At 39.0% G+C, this 13,238-nt stretch overlaps 1 long non-coding RNA gene across 1 annotated transcript; it reads right to left on the reverse strand.

The window, feature by feature from the left end:
- Positions 1-12,037: 12,037 nt before the first annotated feature.
- Positions 12,038-13,158, reverse strand: LOC145429259 (uncharacterized). Its single transcript, XR_013909497.1, has 2 exons — positions 13,044-13,158; positions 12,038-12,666 (listed from the first exon to the last, which is right to left on the reverse strand). It is a non-coding gene; the product is annotated as an uncharacterized LOC145429259 (long non-coding RNA).
- Between the last annotated feature and the right edge of the window lie 80 nt (positions 13,159-13,238).

Consider the following 13,238-nt stretch of genomic DNA (forward strand, 5'->3'; position numbering starts at 1 on the left):
TTTTTCGCCACCCGATCATCCGTGTTGGTCCATCACTGTCCTGCACAGTGTGAATGCAAAGTTATCAAGGTCAGCATTCTTTCGCTCGGCCTTACTTTTCATTCGGGCTTGGCGGGCGTCTCGTCACAGCTCTGTCAGCTGACGCAGTCTGGGAATTTTTCCCCCGTGTAGTGAAACGGGCCTTAGGTTTAGTGCTCTCCGTCTCGGCTGCATGAGATCACATTCCTGCAGGTCTGTTGACATTCTCAGGTCGTTGTTGTGGGTCCAGCTGTTGCAGCATTTGGTCAGTGTCACGTATGGGGGAGAGCAGGAGTCCAGTCAGCCTCGGCTTTCAGGGCCGGCAAAGCAGCCTGTAATTAAATATGTATAGAAAAAACAAAAACAAAACAAAACAAAAACAAACAAAAAACAAAAACAAACGAACAGGAAAATGTTGTTGTGTTGGCTGTGTTATTCAGAGGGGAGGCAATGGGGCCAGGCCCTGTGTCAGCCTTCTCTCCCCCTTTTTTTTTGTTTTTTGTCTCCCGATATAATCAACTCCTAACCCACCAAGTTGACAGGACAACACCGGTATATGTTAAAATTCTTAAGATCATGTTTAAAAGCCCAAAAATGGAACTTTCTTTCATTCAGTAATCACTTTTATTAATCAATCAACAGAAAACATGTCACAATTTGAATCTTTTAACCACTAAATTTGTTGTGTCTTGCCTGGTTGGTTAGACCAGTGTTCCTTTTTTTTTTTTAGTTAAATTGTTGTCCTGCAACCCAGGGGGTTTCTTTGTCAGTAATGTATAGACTTCATCATTTAAGTATGTTAATTTTTCTTTAACCTTGCTGGAAAATCTTCACGTGTTCATGGGTGTAAGCTGTTTCTTCATTGCGTGTGTGTGCATTTGTATAAAAGCAGGTTAATTTAATCTTTTCTCAAACTAGGCGTTACCTTAAAAGGAGCCTTTCTCTCAGATTTCTCTGCTTGTGTGTGTTTTTGTTTCACCTTTTTGTTGTGATGCTCCGGACGCCTTCCCAACCTCCACAAGTCCGTTGGCCCCAATTTTATGTGTTAAAACTTCTCTTAATTTCTCCTCTAATTCTCTCCTCGCTGCTGTCTTTTTCACAGCTGCTGATTCGTGCTGGGTGTGGTTCCCATTACCTATAATTTTGCTTCGGCCGCTGTGCTTGTGGGGGCAGTTGGTCCAGGTCCGCAGCTTCCTGTATTAACACACTAAGAGATTTATTTTAATTTCATTTTCATCACTTTTAAACCGATACGCAGGCAACACGCCTACCTTGACAGCGTAAACTGTACGCCAGTCTCCCAACACATTCCTCTCTCTACTCCTCCATAATTCTCCACTGCACACCTCTTACTATCTCTCCTTTTTATTTTTATTACACCACAGAGTAATACACCCAATTATGCCCGTCTATCTCTATGTGGCTCCAAATTCCCTCTTTATTTTAATTTCACACTCGTCAGGGGACAGGCACACAACAATTTCAACCACTGAAACGAGGAATTCAACCTTTTTATATTTCTTTACTAATCTAGACTCAACGTTTGGTCGCAAAATGTGTCTTGTTCTAGTCCGGAAATAAATGTGAAGCTCAACGTAGTATCTTATTAGTTTCTCGGTAGAAGCAGTTTACTTAACACACTGGAATTCAGCCTCAACTTATGTTGTTAGTATCTTGCGCCAAAAACCAGACACCGACAAATTTACTGTGAAAATACGTGTAACTCAGTGAACAGATTAATTTGGAAAGCCCAATATGCACATTTGGTATTTATAATACAACAGGCTGTGCTTACCTTTTTATTTTTGGACCGGTCCTCTGTTCACCTCGCCTCACGATCTCACCAAAGGTCAAATCTGCACCTCCTCAGCACACCAAAGATCCGGGTCACACGGCACCAAGTTGTTGGAAACACGCAGTTCTTTGAATCTTTGGGCTGAAGGAGGGACAATACTCGGTGTATCAATGCTCAATCAACAATCATTTATTTCCATACAATTCAACAGTCAGAGCATTACAACGTCCGGACGGGAGAGATGCTACCAGAGGGTCAGGCACATGTCTCAAAATGGTGACGGCTTGCTCAGCTTTTTATAGTCTCTAGTGGCCCCCAGCTAGTCGTAAAAGCCAAAACATCACATTTTTTCTCTGTTACAGCGCCTAAGTTATGACCTCGGCAGTTGTTTCTCTGCTTTCTGTAAGGTGGGGGTGTGGAATGTGGTCTATCTATCTCCCCTGTCTTTAGACACAGAGTCTCCTGCTTACAACCTTCTCTTCATGATTCAACAATTAAGCATGTCAAGAAAACAGTGTAACACATTCCCAGCAGATCAAGGATACAGAGTGATGCACATTTATCTAATGAACTAATATGTGAATATGTTCTGTTAACTCAAAAGTATAATGAGAACTAAACTACATACAGATCACACACTCTATTTTAAAGGGTATAATGTGATCTACAGCAGTATTCTAATTCAACTACTTTGATTACATATATAAGGTAACATATAATAACAGAATAATATCACAGTATCCTTCCGCCTAGCCTGCTAGGTGTCTTGCCGCCTCTTCTCAACCACACAACCCAACGTTACAAGGTCCATATATCAAACGATCACTATGGCATTACTGAGAGTTGAAAAACTGTCTAAAGTCTTTCATCTTTAATAAAATGATCAGCGTTCTGCTCTACCAGGTGTAACAATTGAGTTTAACATCCAGGCATCCATGAAAACGGAATTTATGACATTTAACGGAGTTAGAAGTTAGCAGGGAGTTAGCTCGCTAGCTTCTATCTAAATACAATATAGCATGTCCTGACTGCGGGGTTTTGGAAACAAATTAAAACGTACAGCTCTGCTATCACTTCCAACATAAATGAAGACAGAAACTAAACAGCAGTGACGTTTGTAGGGTTACTGAAGTTGGGCTAGCTGGTATATAATGATGTGCTATGTGACAAATGTATTATACCAAAGGTGGAGGAGAAGAGACCTTGTAGGTGTTTGCATGCATTGGAGGAAGTTTTAATTGATGTCTGCACCTTCAAGCTCAAGATATGATGGATTACATATAATTTTAACATTGAGAAGAGGTCCCCTTTATGAAAAAGTGAAATGCAAAGGAAAGAGACAACTGACATCTGAATAAAATATCCATCCTCTTTCTCCTCAGTTCAGTTCAATTCAGTTTTATTTATCTAGCCACAATCACAGCAACAGTTGCCTCAAACTGATTTATATTGTAAAATAAAGCACCTACAATAATACAGAGAAAACCTCAAGCTTCTCTCCTGAACTGAAGTCTGGGCTCTAATAGATGAAAACATGCATAAACATTTGTATTTATTCCCAGTACTGTCACAGTTACTTACTGTCAGTGTTAGCCAGCAACTCCTCGTCCCCAGACAGCAGTACAATGAACTGGTAAGCCAAGTGTAAGTGGCTATAAGCTAACATTATGCCAGTTAATGTAAATGTGTCCTAAAAGTCACACTTTCCCTCTAATAAACAGTTTGATAATATTGATTATATTCTCAAACTGTATGACAGTTTATTCAAAGAAATTTTCACTAATGATGTATCCTCCAGCATCCTCCAGAGTAAACAGACATGGACAAATTTTTTCAAAATTACTCAGAGTTACACAATGAACTTTAGGCAGTGTATACAATGTTTAATAATAACTGTAATAATTACTGTAACAAAGTGTCAGTGTTTCTGTCTGACTGATGCCGATGAGCTCATGTCATGGTGGTGCCCACCAGAGAAAGCACCACCATACACATAAAACACAAATATATGTTTTATGTATATTCTACGTATATTTACGTAGAATATACATAAATATACGTAGAATATATGTATATTTTTGTATATTCACCATACACCATATACATAAAACACAAATATATGTTTTATATTCTAAAGAACAAATATACACAATTTTGTATATTTTTACTATAATGTCAATTTGGTTTATGTTGTATTTAGATTGCACTTGTTTCCTCATTCAACATTATAGTTTCTAAATAAAATCCGGACCATGTCTTAAATGTCATATTTGGTTTCAGCAGAGGTGCAGTTATTGTGGGTTGAAGGATTAAAAATACTCAGATGATAACCAACAAAAAATAAGTGTCCACATTTTTCTTTAGGTTAAGCCCTAAAGAAAAATGATATAAAATAAAGACTGTTGTAGACTGTTGCGTGTCTTTCTCATAATGGGGGTTGACATTGCGTTTCACGTTTCCATGGTGTTCAATCTTCTGCCTTGTATCTTCATCCAATATGAGCAGAAAGTCAGTGTGCTGAGCTGGATCTCTTATCAGCTCAAGCAGTACATTCACCAACCTACCGCAAAATAAATTGCAGCAGAGGAGGTTCCAAAACTGTGTGGAATTAGAAGAATCTAGAGCCTGATTCCTCTAATATAATGGAGCTTGTAACGCTGGGATTAGGTTATCAAACACAGATAGGATTACTTGCTAGCTCATCCTGATTCCACATTCAGTGTCAGCATTCCTCAGCTATTCTGACCAAAAGTAGACAGCCACAGTCCGAGAACAGGATGTTTGACCACATATGCTGTGGCTTAAAGCACATGACTAAACAGTGGTAAGTGGCCCATGGTAAGGCATGCTCCATCTGCCATAGGAAGAACCATTTTGCCATGTAATGCTTCTCGTAAAGAGGAAATGAAAAGATGATCAGTAAACTTGGTTGAAAATACTGATTTAAGTGAGACATTTTTGTTAGTTTGAGCAACTTTTAAAATGAGCCAGACACAGAAATAAATGCCATGGTAAAAGACAAATGGACAGTACCACTGGTAACTGGGACACTTGTCACACCGAAACTAGACACTGGTGTGTGAAAGCAAATCTGATCAGCTTATCTGACATCAAAGGAATGAAAGAAATAAAAAAAACATAATCAACCCTGAAAGACTACAATGGACAAAATATTAAAAACTTTGGCACATGTAGATTAAAGTAATAGTGGAAAAAAAAAGTACAGTAGTCATTGAAGAACACGAATCACTGCTTGTGAAAAAGCCTGTAAAGATATTGGACTTGTGAGACGAGTGTACTATATCAGTGCAGATGTACAATCACCAAATAACTCTTTTGATGACCTAGTTCACATTTTTGCAGATGTATTTAAAAGACCATTCACATATAAAATTGTGCTAAAGAATGACGCAAAGCATGCACCAGTTGAGCATGCTGCAAGAAGAGTCCCTGTACTACTAAAGTTCGACACTTCACAAGGTTTCTGGGTATTAAAGCTGAATGAAAGCAGCACCACATACTGCATCTTCAATACACCGTTTGGCAGATACTGTTTCCTAAGACTACCTTTTGGAATAATCTCGGAGAATCTCCGATATATTTCACAGGGCAATGGGGCATGGAACAGAAGGACTGGAAGATGTCCAGATTTATGTGGATGAGATAATTATCTGGGGCTCTATAATGCAAGAACACAAGGAGAGCAAGGGTACACAAATATAGACTCGGCAAGAGTAAGTGCCAGTTTGATGTGCAAGAAATTGTATTTTTTGGAGACAAGCTCACTGCACAGGGTGTACAGCCTGACCAAGAAAAAGTCAAAGCAGCACTGGACATCCCAAAACCCACAGAAGAGATAGGAGTGATTAGTGAGTGAGCGATGACTGAACGATGAGTCACCATGAAGTAAGGGAGGTGCAACAGCTAATGGACTGGTGAGAGTCAACAACCTGTCTCTGAATGTGAACAAAACAAAAGAGTTGATGGGATGATGACTGTCCACTTAACATCGATCCTCTGTGGAGGTTGTAAAGAGCATCAAATGCCTTGGTGTTCACCTGGCAGACGTTCCTCAACACCAGCTCCATAACTAAGAAGGCCCACAGCATCTCTACTTCCTGCGGAAGCTGAGAAATGCCCACCACCCATTCTCACCACCTTCTGCTGAGGGACTATCAAGAGACACTATCTTGTGTCTGAATTGCTCTGTTCTGTGTCTTTGTTTTGGCTTTTTTTTTTGCAATTTTTGCACACTCAAACTTTATGTGGTCCTGTGTTCATTGTCTGCTATATGTACATGGTCTTGGAGGAAAGTTGTCTTGCTTCATTGTGTACTGTACCACTGCTGGTTGAAATGACAATACAGTGGTCCCTCGCTATATCGTGGTTCACTTTTCACGACCTCACTGTTTTGCAGAATTTTTTTTTTGGTGCAATTTTCTTTTGTTTTGTTTTTTGTTTTTTTGGGGGGGTTTTTACAGCACATTGTGTTCTGCGTCCTGATCAGCTGTAGACCATTTTCAATTAATCTCATGCCGTGTCTCCTGTACAGTACAGAAAGTGTTCTGCTTGTCAAATTAACATAAATCTTCACTTTCAGAAGACAACAAACACAACAGTGTCGACGTCAAAGGATTATAAGGTGCATTAAGCGAAACAAAATAGTTAGATAAGTCAAACTTTACTCAAGTCATTCTTTTTGCTTCCTCTAAATCCGTACCATTGATTCATTAATGTTTCTTTTTTTTTTTGCCTGTCCCATTTGGTTCTTTAGCCGTCAGAATTGTTGTCTGAAGGCCAACAAGGATACCCAATGGATTTACTTTACCGAGTGGATCATCACGGTCTTGCCGTATTGGTCCATTTGATCGACCTTTGTTGTTATTATTTATTTTATTTTATTTTATTTTCAGTTGTTGCAGACGGGACATGACTAGGGGATAGGAAAGGGAGAAAGAAAGATGAAGGAAAAGAAAAACAGAGTGGAAGAGGGACAGTGAGAAAGGAAACTTAAAAAGAGGAAGAGAGAGAAAAAAACAAACAAAAACTCCAGGATCACCTGTTGAGAGAAAAAGAAGAGAAAACAAGCAAAAAAAGAGAGCAACATAATAAACACAACACCATCGCATTAATCCAGCTAAGTTTGGAGACTTTGGAGGGCCTGGGAGTTCCCAGAGAGGTGGAGTCTATGACATGGCCTGACATATAGACACAGACAAACAGGCACACACAGACACAAACATACATTCACATATACAAATACTCAGCACTCACCCAACGTAAAGATAGACACAAATGGACATTGTACACACAATCACACTCCCCAAACATACTCTATACCCCGGGTCAAGCCCAGACTCATCCATCGGACTGCCAGATGGAGAAGTGTGATTCTTGAAACCAGAGAACATGTCTCCATTGATGTAGAGTCCAGTGGTGGTGTACCTTACCTTAAGTATCTGTTGCTTTGCTTTGTATTTGGTTATGTAAGATGCAGCTGCTTCGACCACAGAAACCCATTCCATGAAGCTCTCTATGGACTGTTCTTGAGCCAATCTTAAACTCAAGTTTGGAGGTTTGTAGTGAATGGAAAATATTTAGTAGCAAGGAAATTTCATGACTGGACTTGTTGCACAGGTGGCATCTTATCACAGGAATTTACTGAGCTTCTGAGAGTGACCCATTCTTCACAAATGTTAGATAGGGAACGCAGTGCACTGCTCCTGCTTCTGATTGAAGCAATAGTCAACTTAGTTAACAGTCAAGTGTATTTGTAGGTAGAATCATTAAAAATAATTCTTCCTGATGATGATTCCTGATCATACTTCAGTAAGAAATTTAGTTATGTTTGTGGTGTGATGCACATGCACCTGTTATGTTGTGCATGTCTCTTGGGAAAAGAGACTTGATTTTTTACTGCACACAGTGTATTGTAGAGAAGTTTTGGAAGTAGACTGTTACCCTGATACTAACAGACACAAGACTAAGGCCCCACACAGGAATTTGGCCTTGGTCATAAATATGCTGTTATATGGTAAATGGACTATTTCTGATATAGCGCTTTTCTACTCTCCTGGAGTACTCAAAGTGCTCTATACGACATGCCTCATTCACCCATTCACACCCACTCGTACAAGCACTTCTATACACAAGTGCAAACTAACCTGCATTCACATGCATTCACACTCCGATGAATGCATCGGAGGGCAATTTGGGGTTAGTATCTTGCCCAAGGATACTTGATATGCAGACTGGGGAAGCCAAGGATCGAACCACCGACCTACCGATCAGTAGCTGATCTGCTCTACCACCTGGGCCCCAGCCACCCCATAGTATGCACTATACCCCCTTCTTAACCCTACACTGGAGGACAAGAGATGGTTGCAATGGTAACGGAAGCGTCATCTCCAAATAAGAAGTGGCCAGAAAGCTGCAGAAGAAGAAACCTGAGTCGACATCAGACCCAAGACCACTCTAAACTGTTTTGACCAATCACTTTGGTGCCCTGTTTATCACACATAATATCACACATAATAAAATGCATTTAATTTCTGGGTGTGGGGCTTTTTGTTTATTTGGCTCTCCTGATGAAGCAAAGAGAGATGACAGCCATTTTTTAACTCGAACCTTTGATTGCTCGAATAAAGAAAACATAAAGTCGGAATTTGAGTCATCAAATTTCAGGCATCATTGCTTTTTGTATTTAATTAATGGAAATATGGCTTTTGAGTATCAGTAGTGTTCCCTCAGGATAAGCAAGGAAGTAGTGCTTGCCTTGACACATTTAAAAATAGACATAAAATGTACCAAAGTAAATATCTCTCTCCTTTAAGACACTACTGACATGAAGCTTCTTGCCTGTCAATTAATATGTCCATCCAGCCTTTACATTTGTGCCATCTTGTGGCTGCAGTTGACTATTGTCGCTGAAAGCTGCAATTATTTTGACCTCATTGAACACTGTCGCTCTCTCTGTAACACAGGCGGTCCATCCGCACTTCATATGGAAACACATTAGCAAGTAAAGGAGCTCCAATGATTTAGCATCTAACAGACAAGTTTCTTCTTGCTAACCACCTTGGTCAATGTATGTGATATAGAGAAGATGGAGCTTGAAAAGGTTGTTAATAATTCCTTGAGTACATTAGCAGGGAAAGCTAATGTACTCAAGGACATTGTCAGAGCTGCTGTCCCCTGCCTGATGGACAGGGGACAGCAGCTCTGACAATGTCCTTAACCTCCTGACTACCAGGAAAAAAAATGTTATCCAATCAATTTTTTTTAAATCCCCCAATGTTTGTAAGGTAATCAGAAATATTTGGTGACTGAAATATTTTTTTGGGGAAAAAAAGTTTTTATTTTTCAGATATCACGTGTCCACCGACAACAAAATGCAATACATTTCTTTCTGCTTCTAAAAAGGACTCCTTTTCTGGTCATTTGAAAAAAACAGAACAAAATGGAGGAAATGACTACAAATGTCCACTACGGAGGACATTTTTTAAACACTTCAATACTATACTAAAATAAAGTTAGAATTAAGCATACTATGTTTTAATGTGTTACTAAGAGACTTATCTAAAATATGTTAATAACATTTATAGCCAAAAATTGCTCAGTAAGCAGTTTTGTGCACTTACTTTTGTTCTTTCCATAAAATGTGCTTGCAGCAATGGCCGCCATATTCCTTGATGAAAACACTAAAGTCCCTAGAGCCCCACCCCTTCATATTTGGTATAATTGGAAAGCCCTAAATGTAGATACCAAAAGGAGGTAATTCTGTAGTATGCAGTGGATGGGAATTATTCAGGTTTAGAAAGGTCCTCTACAGAGGACAAACATGCAAGTTGAGTTCAGCAGCACTTTCAGATTAGCATCTATGAGAATGTCTAGGAATATACTTAACTAGCATTTAATCCCCTGTAGATATTGACAGTTAACCATGTCACTCACTGCTCACCTTTTAATTCAGCAGTTTTGGTTTTTTTTTGTTATCAACATATTTTAGTATCTTTGTTTTCTCTAATTAGATATGTGTTCCTCCCAGGACAGCCACTATAAACTTTATAAAAGATGCTGAAAATGAAACACAATATCAAGTACTTCAAATGAGAAATATTAATTACTTTAACACTGATTTTTCCATTTTTCAATTCATCATATATATATATATTATATAATATTCATTATATTTCATATATATATGTATGTATATATCTATCTATATATATATATATATATAGATAGTAGGGGTGCAACGATATTCGTATGGATATTGAACCGTTCGATACAGTGCTTTCGGTTCGGTACGCATATGTATCGAACAATACAACATTTGTAATTTATTTTATCAACTTTCCTTCTGACGATGCTGTCTGTGTTGAGCGCTCAGTGAATCTGCGTTCGACTACTCCGCCTAGGCTGCACTGTCGAGCGCAGATCCACTGAGCGCTCAACATAGACAGCATAGTCAGAAGGAAGAGCGCAGGGCAAGCTAGCAAGACAGAAGTTAAGCTGTCCTTGCAACATGGACCTCCCCCACTCTCATTCAGATCTGGCGTTTGGAATTATTTTGGTTTTCATGTGACGTATGACCCTGAAGGTAAGCGAGTCATGGACTAAAGTAAAACAGTATGTTGAATGTGCCATGCAATGCTCAATTACATGGGTGGGAACTAGTGTGTTAGCGCAGTTAGCTCGTTAACGTGTTGGCCGTCTAGCCCTATGCACGGGGCGATCGGCGGTAGCTCGTTAACGGAGATTTGCCGTGTGGTGGCGTTAAGGTCATTTCAACGAGATTAACCTGAAAGCACTAGTGGGAACACAACGAATATGACTGCACATTTACGCCGACATCATCCTAGTGCAAAGACAAAAACAACAAGCATGCTACTAACTTTAGCCGAGTCATTTAGACAGCTGTTAGCACATGATTCTCCTTATGCTGCTGAGAATATAGCCCAGAAGAAGCGGATAGTATAGCTTTTATTTTGGAAAGAGACATTTCTCTGTAATAAACTCTCTTTTCCAAAGATGAGTGATTCCTCAATCAGATACAGGGCTTGCACAATCGCTAGCCCGACGTCCTGGGGCTAGCGTTTTTTTTCAGACGGGCTACCCTGCCCGTCGGGCTATTGTAGGAAGGAAAAATATATGTCAATGCTTTTGCATTCTTTCAGAAATGTAGCTGGGTAATTATGTCATTGGCATCGGTGAGCCACTGTCAATATGTGACATATTGAAATCGTGTTTGAATTTGCACTTGTTTTTTTGCTTTCACTTTGCAATCGTGCGAACTGTGTATAGAGAGCGACAGCACTGATCTGTGAGTGATGATAATTTGTGCACCAATTCCTCTGACATCGTCTTATTAATCGTTAGCTTACTATGCAAACATGACAAGTGAAATCTCCCGCAGCAAGCTTAAACATGTGAGAGGTTGATCGCGCAGAGAATCGCTGAGCTTATGTGAGTCCGTGTGTAAAAGCAGCAGGATATATATTTTAGTTCTGCTGAGCCAAATAAGACAGGTCAGGGTGAAGAAGTGACAGCCAAAGAAAAGCTTACCACAAAACGGAGAAGTTATGACAAATGAGACTATAAGGCAAAAAGAAAGTGCAGCTTTATGGTTTCATGGACAAAAGAATTTCTGTGGCTGCAATATGACGAGCTAAATAACCAGGGCTGCACATAAGTGGTCCGCAGGTGCGCATTCGCTGTCAAAATAAAAAACGCGCACAAGGGTTAGGGTTAAATTTAAAAACTGTACTTTTGAGTTAAAATATATATTTATAATTTTAATAAATGACAAATTAAAAATGCATGAACTTTTTTTTGTATCGAAAAAATATCGAACCGTGACACCAAAGTATCGAACCGAACCGAACCGTGAATTTTGTGTATCGTTGCACCCCTAATAGATAGATATTAAATGTTTATAAAAGTCACAGACGCCACTGTTGAGTATTGTCTTGTGTCAAGTGATTATGTTTTTATCTGATGGAGAATCAAGAAGAGAGATCACAGAGCTTTTCAAATTGAAATATTGTAGGCCATGAATACAGCAATATCACTTTATGAATATAGCCATTACTATGAAAATATTTCCTGTGAATTTGACATGTTCGCTTGAGAGCATTCAAGTGCTGGAGGTGTTAAAACATCTGAGAACATAAATATGGTTAGTGAACAATATAAATAAATAATATAGACAAATCGAATTAATACAATTACGAGTTTTAATTCCTTTCCAGATGAAAAAAAAATGTATTACAGTAATCCTTCATTATTCTTCTATTAAGTTGAATGTCAGAAATGTAATTAGAAACATTTTAAATTTCTAACGCCTTAATACCTTAATACCTTCTTTATCACTTTGTCAACTAGTAACATAAGGATTCCAGTCTTCACTGCCCACAAGAAAATTGACTAATGCTTTAGTCATCTGAAATGTTTTCAGTGACATAGCTTTCTCAGAATCAAAGACAAAACAAAGAAAAACAGGATACACATTGAAAATAAACTACAATAAAATGAAATAAATGCAATACAGGAAGGTAATGGAATTAGAGACGCTTTTTTACTGTAGGACTTTATTATTGTTTTAGGGCAGTGAAAAACAGTTGGGATTCTGTGCATGTGTGGGAGGGTTGCACAGGATTAAGGTTGGAGGATGCTGCCTGGAAGGTCATGCTCAGCATGCCTCTCTGGTTGGAGAGCGATAGAGGAGGAGTGACCTCAGGTTTCCAAGTGAGGAAGATAGCTGAGGGTGGATCTACTATTACCACCACCAACAACCACTCCTCCTTACCTTACAGACAGCAACCAAGTGAGGCTGTCCTTGGAGAATCTACCTGATAGACATAAGGAGCATTCAGTCAAAGGACAAAGAAGGAGTTTCTTTTAACAGGAGGCAGGGATCTGAGTAAATGGTGGGAAAAAAAATCTAGAAAAAATCTTAATACCATCAATGAAGTAAAAAGGAAGCTGACTTAATTAATTGTGGACTGCATTAGATGACAAATGCATTGCAGATTTTCCTGAAAACTAGCTTTCCAATGCAGTTGAAGCCTATAAGTTAAAGCTGATTATCAGTCAACAATTAACCCCCCCCCCTAACAGAAAGATTTTCTTTTTTAAAAAGCTGATAGTTTTAACGTGTTAGAGCAAAAATGAGATCAACTTAGACGTCATTGTCATCATTCAAATTGAATAATGTTTTTATGCAAACCTGATGAAAATCGTTCCAATATTTCCCCCTGAATGAAGATGTAGAGAAACTGTAGCTGATTTCCTGTTTTGAGCAGTGAAGGTCTGAGGGAACAAGTACCCTGTAATAAAGCAGAGTAAGGTCAGCAGACTCCCAATGTGTCAGCACACTGTGCTGGATTAGCTGCTGTAAGCCTATTAAAGTGGTTTGGACTGG

This window comes from Astatotilapia calliptera, chromosome 6 (genome assembly GCF_964374335.1).
Source record: "Astatotilapia calliptera chromosome 6, fAstCal68.1, whole genome shotgun sequence".
Taxonomy (NCBI): Eukaryota; Metazoa; Chordata; class Actinopteri; order Cichliformes; family Cichlidae; genus Astatotilapia; species Astatotilapia calliptera.